General features: G+C 43.4%; 1 long non-coding RNA gene across 3 annotated transcripts in view; it reads left to right on the plus strand.

Annotated features, from left to right (window-relative positions):
- LOC126184564 (uncharacterized) overlaps positions 1 to 12,558 on the plus strand; it is a 94,164-nt gene extending 81,606 nt beyond the window's left edge. For all 3 annotated transcript variants that reach the window (XR_007536840.1, XR_007536842.1, XR_007536843.1), the window contains one exon: positions 12,285 to 12,558. This is a non-coding gene — a long non-coding RNA (uncharacterized LOC126184564). The remainder of the gene's footprint in view (positions 1 to 12,284) is intronic.
- Positions 12,559 to 22,348: the final 9,790 nt, after the last annotated feature.

Consider the following 22,348-nt stretch of genomic DNA (forward strand, 5'->3'; position numbering starts at 1 on the left):
CTGGTTCTTTCAGTTTATCCAGGTCCCATCTCCTTAAATTCCCACCTTTTTGCAGTTTCTTCAGTTTCAATCTGCAGTTCATAACCAATAGATTGTGGTCAGAATCTACATCTGCCCCAGGAAATGTCTTACAATTTAAAACCTGGTTCTTAAATCTCTGTCTTACCATTATATAATCTATCTGAAACCTGTCAGTATCTCCAGGCTTCTTCCATGTATACAGCCTCCTTTCATGATTCTTGAACCAAGTGTTAGCTATGATTAATTTATTCGCTGTGCAAAATTCTACAAGGCGGCTTCCTCTTTCATTCCTTCCCCCCAATCCATATTCACCTACTATGTTTCCTTCTCTCCCTTTTCCTACTGACGAATTCCAGTCACCCATGACTATTAAATTTTCGTCTCCCTTCACTACCTGAATAATTTCTTTTATCTCGTCATACATTTCATCTATTTCTTCATCATCTGCAGAGCTAGTTGGCATATAAACTTGTACTACTGTAGTAGGCATGGGCTTTGTGTCTATCTTGGCCACAATAATGCGTTCACTATGCTGTTTGTAGTAGCTAACCCGCACTCCTATTTTTTTATTCATTATTAAACCTACTCCTGCATTACCCCTATTTGATTTTGTATTTATAACCCTGTAATCACCTGACCAAAAGTCTTGTTCCTCCTGCCACCGAACTTCACTAATTCCCACTATATCTAACTTTAACCTATCCATCTCCCTTTTTAAATTTTCTAACCTACCTGCCCGATTAAGTGATTTGACATTCCACGCTCCGATCCGTAGAACGCCAGTTTTCTTTGTCCTGATAACGACGTCCTCTTGAGTAGTCCCTGCCCGGAGATCCGAATGGGGGACTATTTTACCTCCGGAATATTTTACCCAAGAGGACGCCATCATCATTTAATCATACAGTAGAGCTGCATGTCCTCGGGAAAAATTACGGCTGTAGTTTCCCCTTGCTTTCAGCCGTTCGCAGTACCAGCACAGCAAGGCCGTTTTGGTTAATGTTACAAGGCCAGATCAGTCAATCATCCAGACTGTTGCCCCTGCAACTACTGAAAAGGCTGCTGCCCCTCTTCAGGAACCACATGTTTGTCTGGCCTCTCAACAGATACCCCTCCCTTGTGGTTGCACCTATGGTACGGCCATCTGTATCGCTGAGGCACGCAAGCCTCCCCACCGACTGCAAGGTCCATGGTTCATGGGGGGGGTTCATTTATTTAGATGGGGTATTTAGGAAAAAAAGTTTAGTTCTCTCATACTGGAATCAAAGCTTACACATAATGCCTTAGCATTCCTACTTCAGGAGATGTGAACTTGACTGAGACTGATTGTACACATAATGCAGGCATAGCATCAACCCTTAAAACATATGTCTCTGTCTCGCTCTCAGCTTTGAGAGTTTTTCAAAATGCAGGATGGTTCGCAGACAAGCCAGTGGGTAGGACAGTGGAAGAGTACAAGAGATTTATTGCATGAATACCTGTAAAACTGCTTGCGGAATAGTTTGAGGACATGCAATTAATAATAACAGGAAGTTATTCTGGGACAGAGTGCAACAGACAACAACTCCATACTTTCAAGGAACCCAAGAGGAGACCGAGATCACCATGAATACAACAATATGGGAAACACCTCACATCAATGTAGCAGACAAGGAGTGTTTCAAGCTTTTTAAAAGTTCTAAATGCTGTTGTATATCAGCCATTAAATTTCTATTCATGGGAGCTTTTTGAATACCCAGTGCTGCTGACAGCAACCATACAGACATAAGCTATTAAAACATCTGTTCAATTGGAGACACCCAGTTTCATCATCCTTGCATTTCAGACTGACAGAAAGGGAATATAGCAAATGATTCCACCACATTTGATAGTTGCAAGTTAACTAATAACTGGGTCTCTTTGAATCTGGAATTGTATCTATATGACAATTTACTACTAGAGTGGGACGAAAATGAGTATATCATTTGACATGTATGTGAAGTTCCATGCTTCTTGCTATGAGGGTGTTACAGAGAAAGGATGTCTACTCAGCCCACAAAAATTTGTGGAGCTGACTCTAATCATCATAACAGAGTGCTCAAAACAGAATGAGATAATTAAATCAGGACCAATAGATGTATGAACTAAATTTTAATCTTTGGAAATTTTACCAGAATGCTCAGTGGCATATGCTCTAGTTCTACATCACCGTGTGATTAACTGTAGTCCTGTTGCTGGTGTTGTGCAGCGATTTTTGGGGCACACAAGCCCTGGCAAAAAATATTCACAATTTTTTCAATATTTTGCATTGGCTGAAAATATTCACAATTTTTTTTCAATGGACTTGGGGGTTAAATATATCAACACTAAAAACTAATCAGACTTGGATGATTAGTGGCACATGAAACTTAAAAACTATTCTATTTAGATTATGTGCAGGGCATTTTAAAGGGCTATTTACAACTATGCATTATGTCAGCACACATGGTGTACATATGTTTTATACGATTTTTGGTCTGTTTACACTATCACTGCAGACATGGTGTGCATATATTTTTACAAGTGCACAACTATGCCGGTACACGTGATGTGCATATATTTTACACAATTTTTGGTCTATTTATATTACCACTGCACAAGTGTTGTGTATGTATATATACAAGTGCATGACTATGGCAGCACACATGGTATAGATATATACTTACACTTAAAAATATTGTCACTATGATGAACAGGGCATACCATTTCACATACACACACTATTCACACTCACTCTCATTCTCTCTCATTCACATCATTCTCATCGGGTGAATAGTGTGAGTACAGTCGAGTTTCAGTCCTGTCTTCACAAATGATCTGCTTATCACCATGAGGGGATAGATCGATTTTAGATTGCAAAAGAGTGTACACCTTGTGCCCTCACAATTGGATACTACACTCCTGGAAATTGAAATAAGAACACCGTGAATTCATTGTCCCAGGAAGGGGAAACTTTATTGACACATTCGTGGGGTCAGATACATCACATGATCACACTGACAGAACCACAGGCACATAGACACAGGCAACAGAGCATGCACAATGTCGGCACTAGTACAGTGTATATCCACCTTTCGCAGCAATGCAGGCTGCTATTCTCCCATGGAGACGATCGTAGAGATGCTGGATGTAGTCCTGTGGAACGGCTTGCCATGCCATTTCCACCTGGCGCCTCAGTTGGACCAGCGTTCGTGCTGGACGTGCAGACCGCGTGAGACGACGCTTCATCCAGTCCCAAACATGCTCAATGGGGGACAGATCTGGAGATCTTGCTGGCCAGGGTAGTTGACTTACACCTTCTAGAGCACGTTGGGTGGCACGGGATACATGCGGACGTGCATTGTCCTGTTGGAACAGCAAGTTCCCTTGCCGGTCTAGGAATGGTAGAACGATGGGTTCGATGACGGTTTGGATGTACCGTGCACTATTCAGTGCGCCTCGACGATCACCAGTGGTGTACGGCCAGTGTAGGAGATCGCTCCCCACACCATGATGCCAGGTGTTGGCCCTGTGTGCCTCGGTCGTATGCAGTCCTGATTGTGGCGCTCACCTGCACGGCGCCAAACACGCATACGACCATCATTGGCACAAAGGCAGAAGCGACTCTCATCGCTGAAGACGACACGTCTCCATTCGTCCCTTCATTCACGCCTGTCGCGACACCACTGGAGGCGGGCTGCACGATGTTGGGGCGTGAGCGGAAGACGGCCTAACGGTGTGCGGGACCGTAGCCTAGCTTCATGGAGACGGTTGCGAATGGTCCTCGCCGATACCCCAGGAGCAACAGTGTCCCTAATTTGCTGGGAAGTGGCGGTGCGGTCCCCTACGGCACTGCGTAGGATCCTACGGTCTTGGCGTGCATCCGTGCGTCGCTGCGGTCCGGTCCCAGGTCGACGGGCACGTGCACCTTCCGCCGACCACTGGCGACAACATCGATGTACTGTGGAGACCTCACGCCCCACGTGTTGAGCAATTCGGCGGTACGTCCACCCGGCCTCCCGCATGCCCACTATACGCCCTCGCTCAAAGTCCGTCAACTGCACATACGGTTCACGTCCACACTGTCGCGGCATGCTACCAGTGTTAAAGACTGCGATGGAGCTCCGTATGCCACGGCAAACTGGCTGACACTGACGGCGGCGGTGCACAAATGCTGCGCAGCTAGCGCCATTCGACGGCCAACACCGCGGTTCCTGGTGTGTCCGCTGTGCCGTGCGTGTGATCATTGCTTGTACAGCCCTCTCGCAGTGTCCGGAGCAAGTGTGGTGGGTCTGACACACCGGTGTCAATGTGTTCTTTTTTCCATTTCCAGGAGTGTAGTTTGCTGCACCATATGCTGTGGCTGTGGTGGAGCACCACAAACAGTGCTGTGCGGACATTGAAAATCATCTTCAGTTGTGAGGGCCACTGCTGCTGTACGATGCACACCCTTTCCCTGCCTCTGGATGGCACCTCCCAGCGTGCTGTATACATACATTTTGGATCTAAGACCCTCAAACTCAAGAATGAGCAACCAATTTGCCTCGGCTTTCAATAGTCCTATAACCTTCTTGTTCTGTGGAACAGTACCATAAGGACCATCAACTGCATAGGAAGATTTGACGAATGCGTTGGTATGGTACTTCATTATTTTTTTGGATCACTGCCCTTCATTCAACAGGTGATGCTATCTGCATCCATATAAAGTGACTTTGGAGCAGCGACTTTAATTTTTGCAAACCCATAATGGAATTTGTACATGTGTAGTTTGGACGGGTCTAATATGCACATCCGCACATAGACAGGTTCAAGAACTGTGGTCTTTACCATGTCCCAGAAATAAAGTTCTTACTGAAGATAGTGACCTGCTTAAAATTTGGTCTGGTAATACACTTCCTTATGCCATAACGCCCATCCCACTGTGTTGCAATAGAAATTATGCAGTGTTTTCACAAATTCTTCATTGTCTTGCCGAAAATCACATTATTCATCAATTTAAGGAACTCTATTTCGAAATCATTCTTTGTTGAAACCCTTTTCTCAATATTTAAATCAATATACTCCTCCAACCTGGTTGATTGCTTGAAGGAGATAGTGTGGGCGATTCCTACCAGCTCCATTCCTAAGCTGAGACACTGCTAGAGGTTTCTGTAATGCATGATGTGCTTATTCCCCAGCGTTATCATCAGTTTGTGGATGGAGCCTCTTCATGGAACTAGTTGCTCTGGACATAGTGGCAAATCACTGTGCACATCACGCAAACTAATAGGGTATCTAACAGGGTAACCAACCATACACCAGAATCAGGCACTGCACTATGGACATTTCCACCTAATCCCTTGCATTCGTTTTCAGACAGCCACTGAAATTCGCCAATTGGAAACAATTGTTCCACGACATCCCCATACACGTTATTCACATCCAACTACATGATGCAGCTCAAATCAAGGGATACCTTAAACCTCTTGTCCATCTATGGGTTATCTGCCTTGATGTGACCATGGACTTATTGGCAAAGTCCTCCACAGATCCCTCACTCAAGGAAAAGAAGCATGTCAATTTCGGTCAATAGTTTGATGCCTACTTTCGTTTTCTGGGGTATAGGCTCCCAAGACATCCCAGGTGCTGTGTAATGAATGGCAGAGACTAGAGCATATGTGGTTGTGCATACAGTCTGGAATTTCTCAAAAATATTTGCAAGTAAACACACATCTGTGTCCATAAACAGTTTCGCATACTCTCCTTAAGTGTAAATGTTAAACCCCTGGCATACATTCACAGCATGCTCATACTCTGCATCTGATATGGCATCTTATGTAAGGTTGCTGGCGAATGCAGCTCTGTGGGGCAGTCTGGTTTTGTTGAGTTTTCCCATACAATTCAGATACTCACAAGGGAAAACCCCTACCTGTCACAAGTTGAAACTTTATGTCATTGGAATATGCACCTCGAGTAATGTGCATATCATCCTGAGGGAGAGTTTCAACAAGTTCCTAGAGTGGTGCCAACATAAAATGTAACGAGTCCAGGAAGCAGACCATAATTCTTGGCATCATTCATTTGGAGAATGAAATATATTCCTAAACACTCTCAGGCATGACACTGACCTTGTCATTCTTAATACCGAAATCAGTCAAGTGCTCAGTAAGAAAGTGAGCATCATAACTACTCAAATTGTGCAAAAAGACGGATATGTATCGTGGTAATTTATACTTCAGGTTGCATATGTTATGGGTGGCACCACAGAACTTCCCTGTTAGATGGCAATGGTCCCTACGAGGAGTTTCCGCTTTCCAATCTAATGGCTGCCCAGTGAAATGACAGCAACTGCCTTCTTGTCCAAATAATCATTCTCCTTCGAGTTGGTCATGGGAATGTTGGTGCTGAAAAACCTATTAATCTTCGATGAAAGTTTTTCGAGCTCAGTCAGCAGCCAAATCGCAGGATTATCCCTGACATATGATTTGTGATGGCTAAGACTCGAATCATATGAACAAACAGCCTGATACGCTACCACATATGGTATGTGCTTTTCTGTGAAGATGGTATGTGAAGCTGTAGAACTGCCTTCACTGCGTGTCACAGGTGGAGGAGGCACTCAAAGTCAGCATACACTACAAAAGAGCAACGCTCTTGATTTTGGGAATTCTTAATCTGTAAGATGTTTTTACCTCAGTTGGCATTACAACACGTATCGGTTTCCTGGTAGAGCAATCCACAATAAGCTTTGCTAGTAAGTCACTTGTGGAAAAGGCATTGAGGTATCTTAGGCGAATGTGCTGTTTATGTCCTTGTTTACTGAGTTGGGATGAAAGTAGTCATGACATATCCCTGATCCAAATGTAGTGACTATTATTATCCCCATCGGAGAATAGCAGCATGTTTACAAGCCTCTTACACTGACTGGCAAATTCAGAAAAATGAAGAGGTCTGGCAACTTTCTCTGTAACTTCACCATTTTTATTTTTCTTGTTGTCTTTCTGGCTATAAATATGAACTGATATCCGGATATTCTGTGCCTCAAATTCAAGATTGCATGGATCTTACTAGGGAACTTGATACTGTCAAAGTTATAGCACTGACAAATGTCAGTATCTCTGCCATATTGAGATGTACACTTCAGATCTTTCTTATAATTTCTTTCACAAACCAGGATTGACTATGCAAAACAATTGTTGTCTTTTTTGTGGATATTAATACATGCCTTCTTATCAGCTGTATCCTTAGCAAGCTTGATATAGCTGGCGCCCCCATTTATTGGATCAAATACATGTCTATGTATGTTGATGTGTAGTACTTGGTTGAGTGCTTTACCTGAGACACTAACTTCCATCTTGGTAAACTTGGCGGGTATAGCACTCGAGAAGGTGGAATCATGAAACAACTTATGGATTGAGATGCCCTACGATACCATGCCATTCTTCTCCCCCCCCCCCACTCCCAATGTACAAAATGCTTGTCTCCTCAACACTGGAGTCTTGTTTGCAGGGGGGGGGGGGAATGGGGAATATGAGGGCTTACAAGATAGCACCACTCAGCACATTATGGCATGGTACCATGGAACATTAATGATTTTGAGGAGCTCAGTTTCCAAAACAGGAAGGCATGCTTTCAGAAAACCAATCGGTCCTCTATACGAGAAAACGAGATGCACTCCTCAAATGAACCCTCAATCATTTCATAGTTTAGCTATGATATTGTGTTAATAACCTGGCGTCCATCTATAACAGAATGGGGGAGGGAACTGACACTAGCCACATGATCACCAAAACTATCACTATGACTATACTACATCCAGACCATCAATGACGCTGGCTGCAGTGAGGAGGATGATACCCAATGAGGTGCTCCATTCTTCCGCAGATATCTCGGGTGGGATGACACTCGATCTGCCCAGTGTGAGCGTCTAGGGTGTGGAGATGGCTCCTGTGTGGGGGGACAATGCATGTCAGCAATTCCTAGCCCTGACCCAGTTGGTGGTATCGTCCTAATGACTGGGCAGAGCATGGCCAGAGCGGTGGATGTCTGTGAGCCATTTGCCATCTGCAGTCACCATAGTGACAGTGCAGGTGAGGCAGTGGTGGTGAGGGTGACACCTGACCTGTTTTCCTGCATGTTGGAGGCCAGAGCAGGGCCACAGCGACACCAGCAGCAGTGGGGCTGAGAACAGCTCAGATGGTGGTAGCTGAGGTGGCTGTGGAGCCATTAGCCTCATCCTGGCAGGTGAGGCATGCTGCACAGGACTGAAATTTGGTGACACCGTCTTCACCTGCCCCAGCACCAACATCATAGCATACTGCGGGAATGGTGGAGGGGAAGCTCGCATACCCAGCCATGTTGGCTCACCAGCTATAGAGAAAGGATATGAAAAATTAGTACACTTGTTATAAACTCTGCTCCGCTGCAAAGAAAGAAAGAACACTGGTTATAGGTACTACAAACATAATAAAGATGGGTATATAAATTACCGAAATCTCCCTGCCTCCATGATGATATCACATCCCCAAGCTCTGCAATGGCAGCCACCTCCGCCCACTCAGGTGATTCGGTATCATGTGACTGCAACTCTCGCTCCACCTCTTCCAACCATTCCAGCATCACAGTGTCAGAACTGGTACGGACCCATTTATCAAGCTTCTCACAATCTCCTATCTATACAGAAGCAACAGACTGATTTAGGGGGGAAAAACTATACTGAGGAGGCACACCATCGCTCATTAATTTCAATACACAAAATAAATGATGTCTAGTTCTCTGTAGATAAAGTCTAATACCATGGTCATGGTTGAGGAAGCAAAGTAATGGTACAACAGTTATACACGTCATGATTTTTGTTCGTGCTCATCGATATACAATACGAGGTGCATTCAACTTCTAAGGCCACCGATTTTATTTCTATGGACTGGAAAGAGATAGAAACATGCGCATTGTTTTAAAATGAGGCCGCATTCATTGTCAATACGTCCCAGAGATGGCAGCACCGTATGGCAGATGGAATTTTACCGCCAGCGGCGAGAATAAGAACTGTTTTAAATACTTAAAATGGCGACTTTTTCCTTACTTGAAAAGCGTGCAATCATTCGTTTTCTGAATTTGCGTGGTGTGAAACCAACTGAAATTCATTGACAGTTGAAGGAGACATGTGGTGATGGAGTTATGGATGTGTCGAAAGTGCGTTCATGACAAAAAACCGAAACAACCTTGGGCTCGCACAAGCCGGTCTGACGACATGATCGAGAAAGTGGAGAGAATTGTTTTGGGGGATCGCCGAATGATTGTTGAACAGATCGCCTCCAGAGTTGGCATTTCTGTGGGTTCTGTGCACACAATCTTGCATGACGACCTGAAAATGCGAGAAGTGTCATCCAGGAGGGTGCCACGAACGATGACAGACGACCACATGGCTGCCTGTGTGGCGTGTTGCCAAGCAATGTTGACGCGCAACGTCAGCATGAATGGGACTTTCTTTTCGTCGGTTGTAACAATGGATGAGACGTGGATGCCATTTTTCAATCCAGAAACAAAGCGCCAGTCAGCTCAATGGAAGCACACAGATTCACCGCCACCAAAAAAATTTCCGGTAACCGCCAGTGCTGGAAAAATGATGGTGTCCATGTTCTGGGACAGCGAGGGCGTAATCCTTGCCCATTGCGTTCCAAAGGGCACTACGGTAACAGGTGCATCCTACGAAAATGTATTTAAGAACAAATTCCTTCCTGCACTGCAACAAAAACGTCCAGGAAGGGCTGCGTGTGTGCTGTTTCACCAAGACAACGCACCCGTACATCGAGCTAACGTTACGCAACAGTTTCTTAGTGATAACAACTTTGAAGTGATTCCTCATGCTCCCTACTCACCTGACCTGGCTCCTAGTGACTTTTGGCTTTTTCCAACAATGAAAGACACTCTCCGTGGCCACCAGCCGTGCTGCTATTGCCTCAGCGATTTTCCAGTGGTCAAAACAGACTCCTAAAGAAGCCTTCGCCGCTTCCATGGAATCATGGCGTCAGCGTTGTGAAAAATGTGTACGTCTGCAGGGAGATTACGTCGAGAAATAACGCCAGTTTCATCGATTTCGGGTGAGTTGTTAATTAGAAAAAAAAATCGGAGTCCTTAGAACTTGAATGCACCTCGTAGTACCCAACAAACAATGTTGTGTACATAACCTTTATGTACCTATCTGATACTTTTTTTACCTATTTGTCGACGGATGTCGCATTTGGTGCACCTGTGTTGTTCCCTGTAGTGATGTGATGTCCGCAGCGAACGGCAAGCATTGCTACGATACATAACATGTGGTTCCTGCACGTCAGTTCCTTCATGACATTGAAGTGTGGACATCGCTAATATGGCTCCACGAGTGGAGATATCCATAGAAAAACGAGCTGCAATTGTAGCACTTTGCCAAGCAGGTTTATCTATTCGCCAAATTGTGAAACAGTGTAGTGTGTCTATAGGGGGATTGCAATACACCCTTCATCTCTAGAAGACAACAGGTAACCGTAGCAATAAGGACATGCCACGACCAGGACGACCTAGTAAAACAACTAAAAGTGATGATAAATATATCAGAATTACCAGTAACAGAAATAGATTCAAAACAGCACCCCAAATTCGTGCAGAATTGGTAGAAATGAACACGACAACAATATCTGTTGTAGCAGTAAAAAGGAGGCTGACTGAAGCCGCCTTGAATGGATGTGTCACAGCAAGAAAAACCCTTCTAAGGCCCATAAATAAACAGAAGAGACTTGAATGGGCTAGAAAACATAGTAACTGGACATCAGAAGAGTAGAAAAAGGTGTTATTCATCGATGAATCGAAGTTCGAGATTTTTGGAACCAGAAGGAGAATATTTGTTCGCCGATTTGTAGGGGAAAAGGTAGGCCAGCAGTGTGTTCTACCTACAGTTAAAACGGTGGAGGTTCTTTTATGGTTTGGGGATGTTTTGCCAAAGATAGTGTTGGCGATATTGTGAAAATAGAATGACATATCGATCAGAAGCAGTACCACCACATACTTCAATATCATGCAGTACGAAGTGGTTTGCACTTAATAGGGAAAGGGTTCACCTTGCAACAGGATAATGACCCAAAACATTAGCCAGCATACTGCATGAACTACATTGTATCAAAGGAAAAACAGAAAGTACTGAATGACAAGGTATGACCATCCCAAAGCCCTGATTGTAATCCCATTGAAATGGCCTGGGATGAAGTGGACAGACTTATCAGGAAAGTTAATATATCTAGCAAGGAACGTGTCTAGAATACTGTTAAGGATGTGTGGAACCATATAGATTCACAATACCTACAAAAACTCCAGAATGAGATTTTCACTCTGCAGCGGAGTGTGCGCTGATATGAAACTTCCTGGCAGATTAAAACTGTGTGCCGGACCGAGACTCGAACTCGGGACCTTTGCCTTTCGTGGGCAAGTGCTTTACCAACTGAGCTACCCAAGCACGACTCACGCCCCATCCTCACAGCTTTACTTCTGCCAGTATCTCGTCTCCTACCTTCCAAACTTTACAGAAGCTCTCCTGCGAACCTTGCGGTCCGGCACACAGTTTTAATGTGTGTGTGTGTGTGGTGTGTGTGTGTGTGTGTGTGTATGTTTGAGGTGTACGGGCGCTAAACAGCGTGGTCATCAGCGCCCATACAGTTTTAATCTGCCAGGAAGTTTCATATCAGCGCACACACCACTGCAGAGAGAAAATCTCATTCTGGAAACATCCCCCAGGCTGTGGCTAAGCCATGTCTCCGCAATACCCTTTCTTTCAGGAGTGCTAGTTCTGCAAGATTCGCAGGAGAGCTTCTGTAAAGTTTGGAAGGTAGGAGACGAGATACTGGCAGAAGTAAAGCTGTGAGGATGGGGCGTGAGTCGTGCTTGGGTAGCTCAGTTGGTAGAGCACTTGCCCGCGGCGGCAAAGGTCCCGAGTTCGAATCTCGGTCCGGCACACAGTTTTAATCTGCCAGGAAGTTTCACCTACAAAAACTGATTGACCGCATGTCTCGAGTTTGTGAGGCAGTCATTAAATCCAAAGGAGGATACTTTGATGAAAGTAAAATATAATGATTGTGATTGTATTATTTATGTGGAAGTTAATATAATTATATTTTGTGAGAAATAACGTTTGATTTGTGTTGTAAATCTGAAATACCAGGGCGTATTGAAAGTAATGAGCTGTAGTGTAAACATAAAAACGTTCTCAAACAAGAATATTGTACTCATATGACCCAGCGGTGACGGAAAATCTTTTATTGCAGGAGGCTGCCCCGGGATGGCCTGTTCCTGCTGCTCTCTCTCTCTCTTGGCCACCAGCTGCTGGTTGAGCTCAGCCAGCATCTGGGGTGTGTATGCTACAACAACAAGAAGAAGAGTTGCCTCATGCTATAAAATCTAAATACAAACTACGAAAGTATACTACGAAATCTGATCACAAACAGGAACTACGAAAATATACTACGAAATCTAAACACAAACTACGAAAATATATTACGAAACCTGAAGACCAACTACGAAAATATACTGTGAAATCCGATCAAGAACTACGAATATATACTACAAAGTCTGAACACAAACTACGAAAATATACTACAAAGTCTGAACACAAACTACGAAAATATACTACAAAGTCTGAACACAAACTACGAAAATATAAAACGAAATCTGATCACGCACATATACATACATGGAATGAAAGGATAGCACAGCAGACTATCACTGAAGTGTAGAAAGGGTCGCTTCCTACTAACCTACAAGTGAATTGATGCTGTGGAACTTGCACACACACACATTTACGTGGTATGAAAGGACAGGACAGCAAACTATTACTGAAGTGTAAGGACAGTTGCTTTCCACCAATCTAACAAGAGAATAGACGCTGTGGAACTTTTACACACATATACATACATCATATGAAGGGATAGGGCAGAAAACTACCAATGAAGTGTAGGAACAGTTGCCTCGCTCCAATGTAGAAAGGAAAAAATGCTGTGTAACTAGTACACACACATACTTACATGGTATGAAGGGATACTGCAGCAAACTATCATTGCAGTGTGGGAAGAATTGCCTCCTGCCAATCTACAAATGAAATAGCTGCTGAGGAACTTGTAAACACACACACACACACACACACACACACACACACACACATATATATATTCAGGACACATTGTATGAAAATATGTACTTGCATGGCAATTCCTCCAAGTACTGCATTTGGCATTTGGCAGTGCCACTGGCACTACTGCTTGCTGCTCACTTCATTGTGCTAGATGAGATCACTAACAATGATGGGGACAAAACCACAGATTGGAGCAGGAGGAGGATGACTGTGGAGGGGATAGGGTTTAAATAGACTCAAACCCCTCCCAATAATTTGGTGGGAACCAACAGGAGAAAAGCCAGATTTGCATTTGGGGTAGCGAGTATGGGAGGGGAGGGTGGAGAAGGGAGGATAGGGGTGTGGAGGGCTGGGGGATTTTCCAGAGGCGAGGGGGATGGGATGGGATGGGGAACCTATAACATCACAATTTTGAGCTCCCTCTGGTTGCAATATAGCGAACTAGTCTCTCAACAATTTCCAGGTGGGGGGAAACCCCAGGTGGCAGGTTAAGACACATCAGATATTGTTACATTCTCCACATGCAAAACGCAGTTGGGAAGACAGGGAGTGCCTTTGTCAACGCTCACCAGCCCTTCCCAGGAAATCAGGTGTCAGTTACATTAAGGCTGGCGCAAATTCGCTGGGAGGGGAATTGTTTGCATCCTTCAGGACTACCCACAAACAGAACACAGGTGGGAAGACAGGATATGCAGCATTATTTGTCAGTAACATCAAAACTAGTTTAAATTCTCTGGGAGGGATATAGTTCACAAGGTCTGCATTACAGGAAAACCTGTTGTCAGTTACATCAAAGCTGATACATAATCCCTGGTACCAGTGTTGTTCACAGTGTTGGCGCATATACAGAATATTTGAAGCACATTTTTAACTGCCCATGTGCTCCAAGATTGTTAAACAGAAAGCAGCTTGGTACTTTTCGCCTAATTCAACATCAAAGAAGGCACCAAGGGTACTTCGTTTGACCAGCGCTCAACAAACGTTGCCAGGACTTCCATGCAATTATTGGGGGGTCACGGACAGCCAGTGGGCTGCCCTCTGGAACAGGAGTCAGATGACAGTTGGTATTACGGGGATATAAGTGTAAGTGGCAACAGGTGCATATGGCAGGTTGGCAGTGCTGTGGCACCAAATCCTGTGACGAACTTAGTGCTGTGGCAGAAGGTACAGCCTGGTCTTGAACCCAAGGCTGCTGGTGGTAAAGCGCAATCGTCTTGCTGTTTGGTGTTGCCCTGGCTTCAGGGTGGTGCTGGTGGACTTTGGTGCCGGGAAGTGCTTCTACCTCAAAATTCTGTCATATTTATGTCGCTCTGAGGTGCATTTTTTCACTAAAATCTGGCACCTGGTCACATTACCCATAGCAAGAGACTTGCCATGATGTCATGACATTGACCTTAACACTATGGTCATTACACATTTGGGGTGCACTTTTCTGCTGAATGTGGTTAGTCTCATTTTGCAATCCCTTATGTGTATGCCATACTGAACCACATGTCACCACATTGTGGCTACCAGCCTATGGCTGCTATTGCAATATTTCACAATGGCTTTCTCAAAACTTCTTATTACTTTTGCTAAAATACTTATTACTTTTTCTAAAAGACTTGGTAGTGACAGCACACTGCCTCCAACCATGGAAAAGACCCACTTCCTCAGCTCTTGCTTTGGGCTGATTCTCTGCTGAGGTTACCTTTGCACTTAATGTGTAAAACAAGTATGTGGTACTAGATTGGCTATTCCTAGCTACTATACAAGTAGTGTATTAATCTTTTAAAACTCCATAAACTTATTTCTCGTCTCTTACTCGTGCTACTTAATCTCACATCTCTCAAGGATCCCTTGCACTGCTCATTACCTCAAATATTACAAAACACATTTCACCGCTAGGCTTCTTGCCATGCTTAAGCACAAAAGGCTTCTAACTATACAAATTAAAAATTACACTCTTCCTTTCCCAATAAACTATTGTTAACATATATACTTCAACAGAACATTGTCTGGCTTCATTAAACTCTTACACTTGGCATCTTGTCTGTCTATCCAGTGGTTTTTTAACCCTTTGTTGTGGAACAACTTTCGCAACTCTGTCCTTGCAACAGGAGTTCTCCTTATGCTTCTCATGACAACATACTCAACAGACTATTGTCCCCTTCCTGGGACAATGAATTCACGGTGTTCTTATTTCAATTTCCAGGAGTGTATATGTCTGTACCGCTTCAGCCACAACATTTGTAGCATGGGTATCAACAACTTCCTGTGGATTTCCTGTAATATGTAAAATTGCAGCATCATTAACAGTTCCACTCATGACAACAGTTACCGGCACATGCACTTCTCTGTGCATCTGGCCCAGGCTCTCTGGCCCTGACACAACACCCATAATCACTCACTGGGGCAGATATCACCGCACTTAAATCACCCATGTTGCCCTCCCCATGCTCAATCACTTCGGTACAGTCGACAATTATTCTTTCTGCCACTAAATCTACCTCAGACTCGACAATTCCACTGGATATTGGAGCTGATGCATCTACATCACTCTCCTTAACTTCTACAATGTCATAATTCCATGCCTTATGTAAATTCCTAGGAGCTTGTATTATGACACCATCTGCAACTAATTTAATCTTTCCACTGAAAAGATCCTTCACCCATCTGTTATATTCTTCCCAGCTTTTTATAGGACTGATAAGTTCAACTACATTAATGATAGTTAGATGTTCTGCAGGAACATGTAAACTATCCACAAGCTTCCTCGTTCTCCCTTCTCTCTGCTTCCTCTTTTTCCTTTCTTTCCATTCTTTGCATAATCAACATATTCCTCAAATCCCAAGACCCGATTTCGATTTTCCAGTCCTCATGCTCTTTCTACAACTTTCCCTTTTACTCCAGGGTTTTTGTGATAAGTCATTTCCTACGCCTCAGCATCAAGTGCTTCTAATCTCTTATCCAGTTCCACCCTTACTGCTTGCAGCATATCTACTTCGCCTCTTAAAAATTTAAACACTTCCTCTCTGGTAGCTTCTTGCGGTACTGACAAACCTGCTACCTGCCGTACTGACCACGACGTGATTTCCTGTAACCAATTAGACAAACATTAACGAAAAGAAACACCTAATCATGCAACTATCGACACTTTCTACTACTTTAAATTGTTGAAAACCGTGCCATGCTCCTTGCTCGGCACAATACAAAATCAAATCATGAGAACATCTAACTATAACACTATCATATTACTCCTTGCTATAACTTAATTATTCTTGCCTGAGTGGCTGCTCACACGTATTGCTGTACACCGAAACAACGACTAAACTTAGCATCATCTCCTGAATCACGACTCATGGTTCATAGTTTATATACTTTTAATAAGCCACACCTCTTTCTCATGACACCCACATTGCCCATATCAACCAGGTGAAAACTAATACTTACATTTACGCGTCCTCAAAATACCACCTGAGTTCTCCTATCAGCTACTGAACTTGCAAGTGCAACTCAACGCCAGGCAACCACTGACTTGCCTGACCCCACAGTCAAACAAAAACAAGACGACTAGGACTGCACTCACCCAACCATGTGCTGACGAAGCTGTACCCTTAAGCCATGTTCTTCATTCACAGATGGTGGCTGTAGGCGTTGCTGCTCCCTCTGCTGTCACCAAACAGCGTGGTGATCGATTCAAAGATCCCCTGCTGACACCACTCTGATGAGTGGCATCTTTTGCAGTGGTGAGGGAAGACTGTTGACACCAAGTCGACACGCTGCTCCCTAGCAGTAGTCAGACAGTGGCTGGCACTGTGGCATTAAGTGCTGGGGAGGGAGTACAGTGTGGACAGCAGTAAGTGTGGGCAGCAAGTTGGCATTGCTGTGTAATGACATTACAATAGTGTTGCAGAGAATGATGAGAAGAATGGAGATCAATAACACAGGTGGCACTCTATTTAATCATGTGAACCAAAACCTATCATATGCCGATGATGTATGTATCTCTCTAGAAGATTGGAAGAGCTGGAAGAAGGATTTCTCAGACTATAATAGGAGACAAAGTAGTTGGAGCTTCGAGTAAATGACACAAAAACACACCATCCCTTCACTTCCAGGAGAAATGCTGCGGTTACAGAGAAATACATGAAGTTGAATGGGGCAAACTATGAGAGATGCGAGAAATTACAGTACTTTGGAGCACTGGTAACTGATAACAGCATAACTGAAGAAATAAAAGCAAAGATTGCTGCGGGAAATAAATCTTACTGAGCCCTGTTTAAGATTATCTAGTCATGTAGCTTGAGCAGAAAAGAGTAATTATTGCTTTTAAGAATTTTACAGATTAGCTCAGTGTATCACAAAGATTATTACGGTTATGTAATCCAGCAAACTCAAAGCTCCATTCATATGTTTGTACTCCCCTCACCCATAAATAACTGAGAGTTCTATTCGAAGTTTCTTTGCTCCCAAAAAACAATAGTATTCAACACCAACGCTGAAAGCTGGAAGAGTAAGTGGTGAATTACCCTGGTAAAAAAAGAGAGGCAGGAACTACGTGTCCAGTGAACTTGAATCTTTCTTTCGCTTCGCAACTTAAAACGTTCTACCTCATTCATGATACTCGTGCAGATCTGTTGAATTTTCAGTCACACCTTCCCTAATGTTTGTAGTTTAATGCTCAAAAGCTATCAGCTTGGGCCAGTATCTCTTTTCTGTAGCTGTTTATGCAAAATATCCAGATGGATTGGAATTTTATGAACAACCGAAAATCACCAAATGAACCTTTTATCTTTCAAAGTCGTTACTAAGCTGCAGGCTTGTAGGACTGACTTTTCATTAGATAGTTTTTCCGTATTGGTAATTTTATTCATGTACTCGCGCTTGATAATATCCTTCCTAATTCGAAAACAGTATTGACACTCCTTGACTGAAAATTTCAATGAACAGGCACTAAATATGGCAGCTGTTTTAGTATCGTTTCATTGAAGATTACTGTTCTTTGTGGAAATGCTGAAAAGGAGCTGCTAGTCCCTTACATTTGATGAAAAGCATTTGCACTTTTTTTTAACCTCAGGGGCTTTAATCATCAGCCAATTAAAGTGGTGACCATAACAATGAAAGTATGAAGCAAAAGTGATTTTGCAGCTCGCATCCGCATGTCCAGTCATGCTTGTGGTGTGGTGAGGACGTGTTGTCTCGTGTGATTGAGCATGTCAGGGTCAGATGCTGCTCGGCTTATTCCTGGCTTCCTCGTCCACTGTCAGGTGGCTCGGGTGTGGCGTTTATACGCCAAAGCAAATGTATGTGTTTGCAAGCCCGGTGCAACACAAGTCGCCGTCGACAAATTTTCGTCCCGCTCCGCCACTTTCGACCAAGTGAGGTAGCGTAGTGGTTAGGACACTGGACTCATATTTGGGAGGATGACATTCAAACCTGTGTCTGTCCATCCCGATTTAGGTTTTCTGTGATTTCTCTAAATCACTTCAGGCGAATGCCGTGATTGTTCCTTTGAAAGGACACCGTCAATTTCCTTCTTCATCCTTCCCTAACCCAAGCTTGTGCTCCGTCTCTAATGACGTCGTCGCTGACAGGACGTTAAAACGCTATTCTCCTCTTCCGCACTGTCGGCACTTACAGCCAAGGAATTTCAAAAGAGATAAATGGCGTGCTACATTTTCACATTTATAGAAAGCTCAAAATGCAAACATAGTTTAACGAATGTATTCGTGGAGATAGCGCACGCCTACAAACCTTTGCAGGAGCGGCACCTGTGGTAATGTGTGACTCAGAAACATTGACAATGACTTTGGCAAAAGATAAGTTCCTGAGAAGATGGAAGAGGAAAATATTAACGCTTAACTCACGAAGTGTGGTCTCTCAGACTTCGCGAAAATTTTCGAACTCGCTCTCCAAGACCAGTTGTTGTGAAATGCTTCTATACTCCGCCTACCCTCCTTAAATTGCCAAGCCTGCCATGTTTTGTTATCACCTTCTGTGTTTATTGTTTACACTTGTTATTGATAGGTGTTGGAGTCTCCTACACCGCGCCTCATGAACTACGTACCTGTTTTCTTCAATACCACACTGTATAGCTCAAAATGTGTTGGCACGGATGTATCAATTTAACTTTCCAGAGTTTGATGAAATTGTTAGTCGGTCTATGGAGGAAGGTGTCAGTGATATAGTTCAAGAAATAAAAAGACGACGATTTTACATTAGCCAGTGATAACAGTTCTGCTATCGAACTAGAGTGTCATTCAGAGGAAGAACTTCAGGAAAGTTGTGATTGGAATCTGCCTGTTTCTTCAATGAAATACTTAAAGTGTCTGTTAAACTCGATTATATTCTGGACGGTGATAAAAATGAAGTTCCCAGCAAAGAATGTCAGTGTGACAGACTTTCTTTTTGCACCTATCGCGTGGAATTTTTATGTGCAAATTTAAACCCTGGAATTTAGTTTTATTTGGAAACTTACTTCCTACAGAGATTGTATAATTTTTCAGAATGTAAAATACAGTACTCTAACAGTCTATTTATGTGTACTATTTAAAAGAACAACACAAAATTATGTGCTTTTGTGTGATAAATATTAAAATTGCTGTAGGCTTTGTTTAGTGCAATAAATAAAGTAGAAGCATTTAAACAACACTTAAATAATTGTAAAAATAAATGTTATATAGCATAAATTAAAAAATTCAAAAGATTTTTGCCTTAAATCTCAGGTTGAACATAGAGGTCCCAGAGACCTCACCTCATGGTATACATTACAGAAAAGTCCCCTCGCAAGTTAAGGGTTAAGAAAGATTTTTGGAGTGGTGAGTGAGGCAGGGCAGTGGAGAATACGGAAAACAAGGAATTGGAAGAACTATATGACTACGCTGACCTAGTTTCAGAAATCTAGTACAACAGATGAAGATTGTTGGATGACAGTAAATGACAGAGGACAGATCTATCAAAAAGATCTTCAGAGGAAATCCAGGTGGCAGAAGGTGCAAAGGGAAACCACAGAAACAATGGCTGGATGATGTGGAAAAAGACTTGAGAAAGAGGGGAGTAAGAAGACCGAGGAAACGAGCAGAAGCTCGTCAAGACAGAGAGACCAGGATCGTACATGGACATGGGCTGTAGCGCCAAGGAGTGAGTGAGTACATATTCAACGTAATGGGTCTGAATAAGACGTTTAGATTCTGCTAGACAATATTTATTAAAATCGCATTGGACACTGACAACGCTCAGAAAAAGATAAGCAGGTACAAAATTGCATGACCTTCCAACAGACAGGAAAAGAATAGAATATTGTTTTCCCGCGTAAAGCATGGTTCGTTTCTCCGTAATTCGTAAGGAAAATCGAACTAAATAACTTCGATGATCTGCCGGTATAAAACTACAGATACCAAATGACGGAATGTGCTACTCTTTGCATTACTGAAATTAGAATTTAATTTGAGGAAAATTAATAGTTTTGAATACAGAGAAAAAACCCGTATTGTGGGAGTGTTTGCTAATATGAGGAAGCTAGATTCTAACTAAAGTAATTGCTCTTCTCTGATGGGAAGTATCAGACCTTCGTTCTCACAGCGACTTAGGAATATAGTAGTGACAATAAGATCTTTACAGAGCTGAATACTGTCGAGAATAATTGATTTTAAAAATGTCGAATTTCAAGTTTTTTTGAGTATATGTACTTGTAGGGCTTTAATATCTGAAGTTGAGTAGCTGTTGCAACAATTTTCATATGATTATATTCTTGACAAGTACTCTTTCATTCGCTCTAATGAATTTTCCTTCAAACCGAACAGTGTAACTGTGAGGCTAGGTTTCTAGTGTAAGATGGCTTATTCCTTCAAACCGAACAGTGTAACTGTGAGGCTAGGTTTCTAGTGTAAGATGGCTTATTCCTAGTACGTGATACCATGGGTATCCTAATATGTGACAGTATCGCATATTAGGACATTGAATATCACATTAGGGTAACTTTATCTCGCCACCCAAGTAACTAGATTCAGACTCATATTTTTAAGTTACTAAGTGATCTGACAATTTTTTGAACTTTATGAAGCCACATGGTCATGAACCTGTTGTGCTAATACTTGGTGGGCATCATATCACATTCATGTGATACACAAAGCAAGAGAAAACTGTGTGCACATCATCTGTATATCACACCCGTCTACACTTCTTGTGTGGAATTCATGTGACAGTTGAAAGCGTATTATTTCCATGAAATAGAAACCTAGTGGGCCAATAACCCAGGTCAACTAGCAATTTCATTTTTGATGAAAACGTTATTTGGAGTGGCCTACTTGAGGTCAGTAACAATAAAAAATGCTACACTAATGGGAAAAAATGAAACACCAAGGAGGAATTGTATGGCATAAACTAAAGTTGGTAGGCGTGTTTCTACATCTGAAAGATGTCTACACTCCTGGAAATTGAAATAAGAACACCGTGAATTCATTGTCCCAGGAAGGGGAAACTTTATTGACACATTCCTGGGGTCAGATACATCACATGATCACACTGACAGGACCACAGGCACATAGACACAGGCAACAGAGCATGCACAATGTCGGCACTAGTACAGTGTATATCCACCTTTCGCAGCAATACAGGCTGCTATTCTCCCATGGAGACGATCGTAGAGATGCTGGATGTAGTCCTGTGGAACGGCTTGCCATGCCATTTCCACCTGGCGCCTCAGTTGGACCAGCGTTCGTGCTGGACGTGCAGACCGCGTGAGACGACGCTTCATCCAGTCCCAAACATGCTCAATGGGGGACAGATCCGGAGATCTTGCTGGCCAGGGTAGTTGCCTTACACCTTCTAGAGCACGTTGGGTGGCACGGGATACATGCGGACGTGCATTGTCCTGTTGGAACAGCAAGTTCCCTTGCCGGTCTAGGAATGGTAGAACGATGGGTTCGATGACGGTTTGGATGTACTGTGCACTATTCAGTGTCCCCTCGACGATCACCAGTGGTGTACGGCCAGTGTAGGAGATCGCTCCCCACACCATGATGCCGGGTGTTGGCCCTGTGTGCCTCGGTCGTATGCAGTCCTGATTGTGGCGCTCACCTGCACGGCGCCAAACACGCATACGACCATCATTGGCACCAAGGCAGAAGCGACTCTCATCGCTGAAGACGACAGGTCTCCATTCGTCCCTCCATTCACGCCTGTCGCGACATCACTGGAGGCGGGCTGCACGATGTTGGG

This window comes from Schistocerca cancellata, chromosome 4 (assembly GCF_023864275.1).
Source record: "Schistocerca cancellata isolate TAMUIC-IGC-003103 chromosome 4, iqSchCanc2.1, whole genome shotgun sequence".
NCBI classification, from domain to species: domain Eukaryota; kingdom Metazoa; phylum Arthropoda; class Insecta; order Orthoptera; family Acrididae; genus Schistocerca; species Schistocerca cancellata.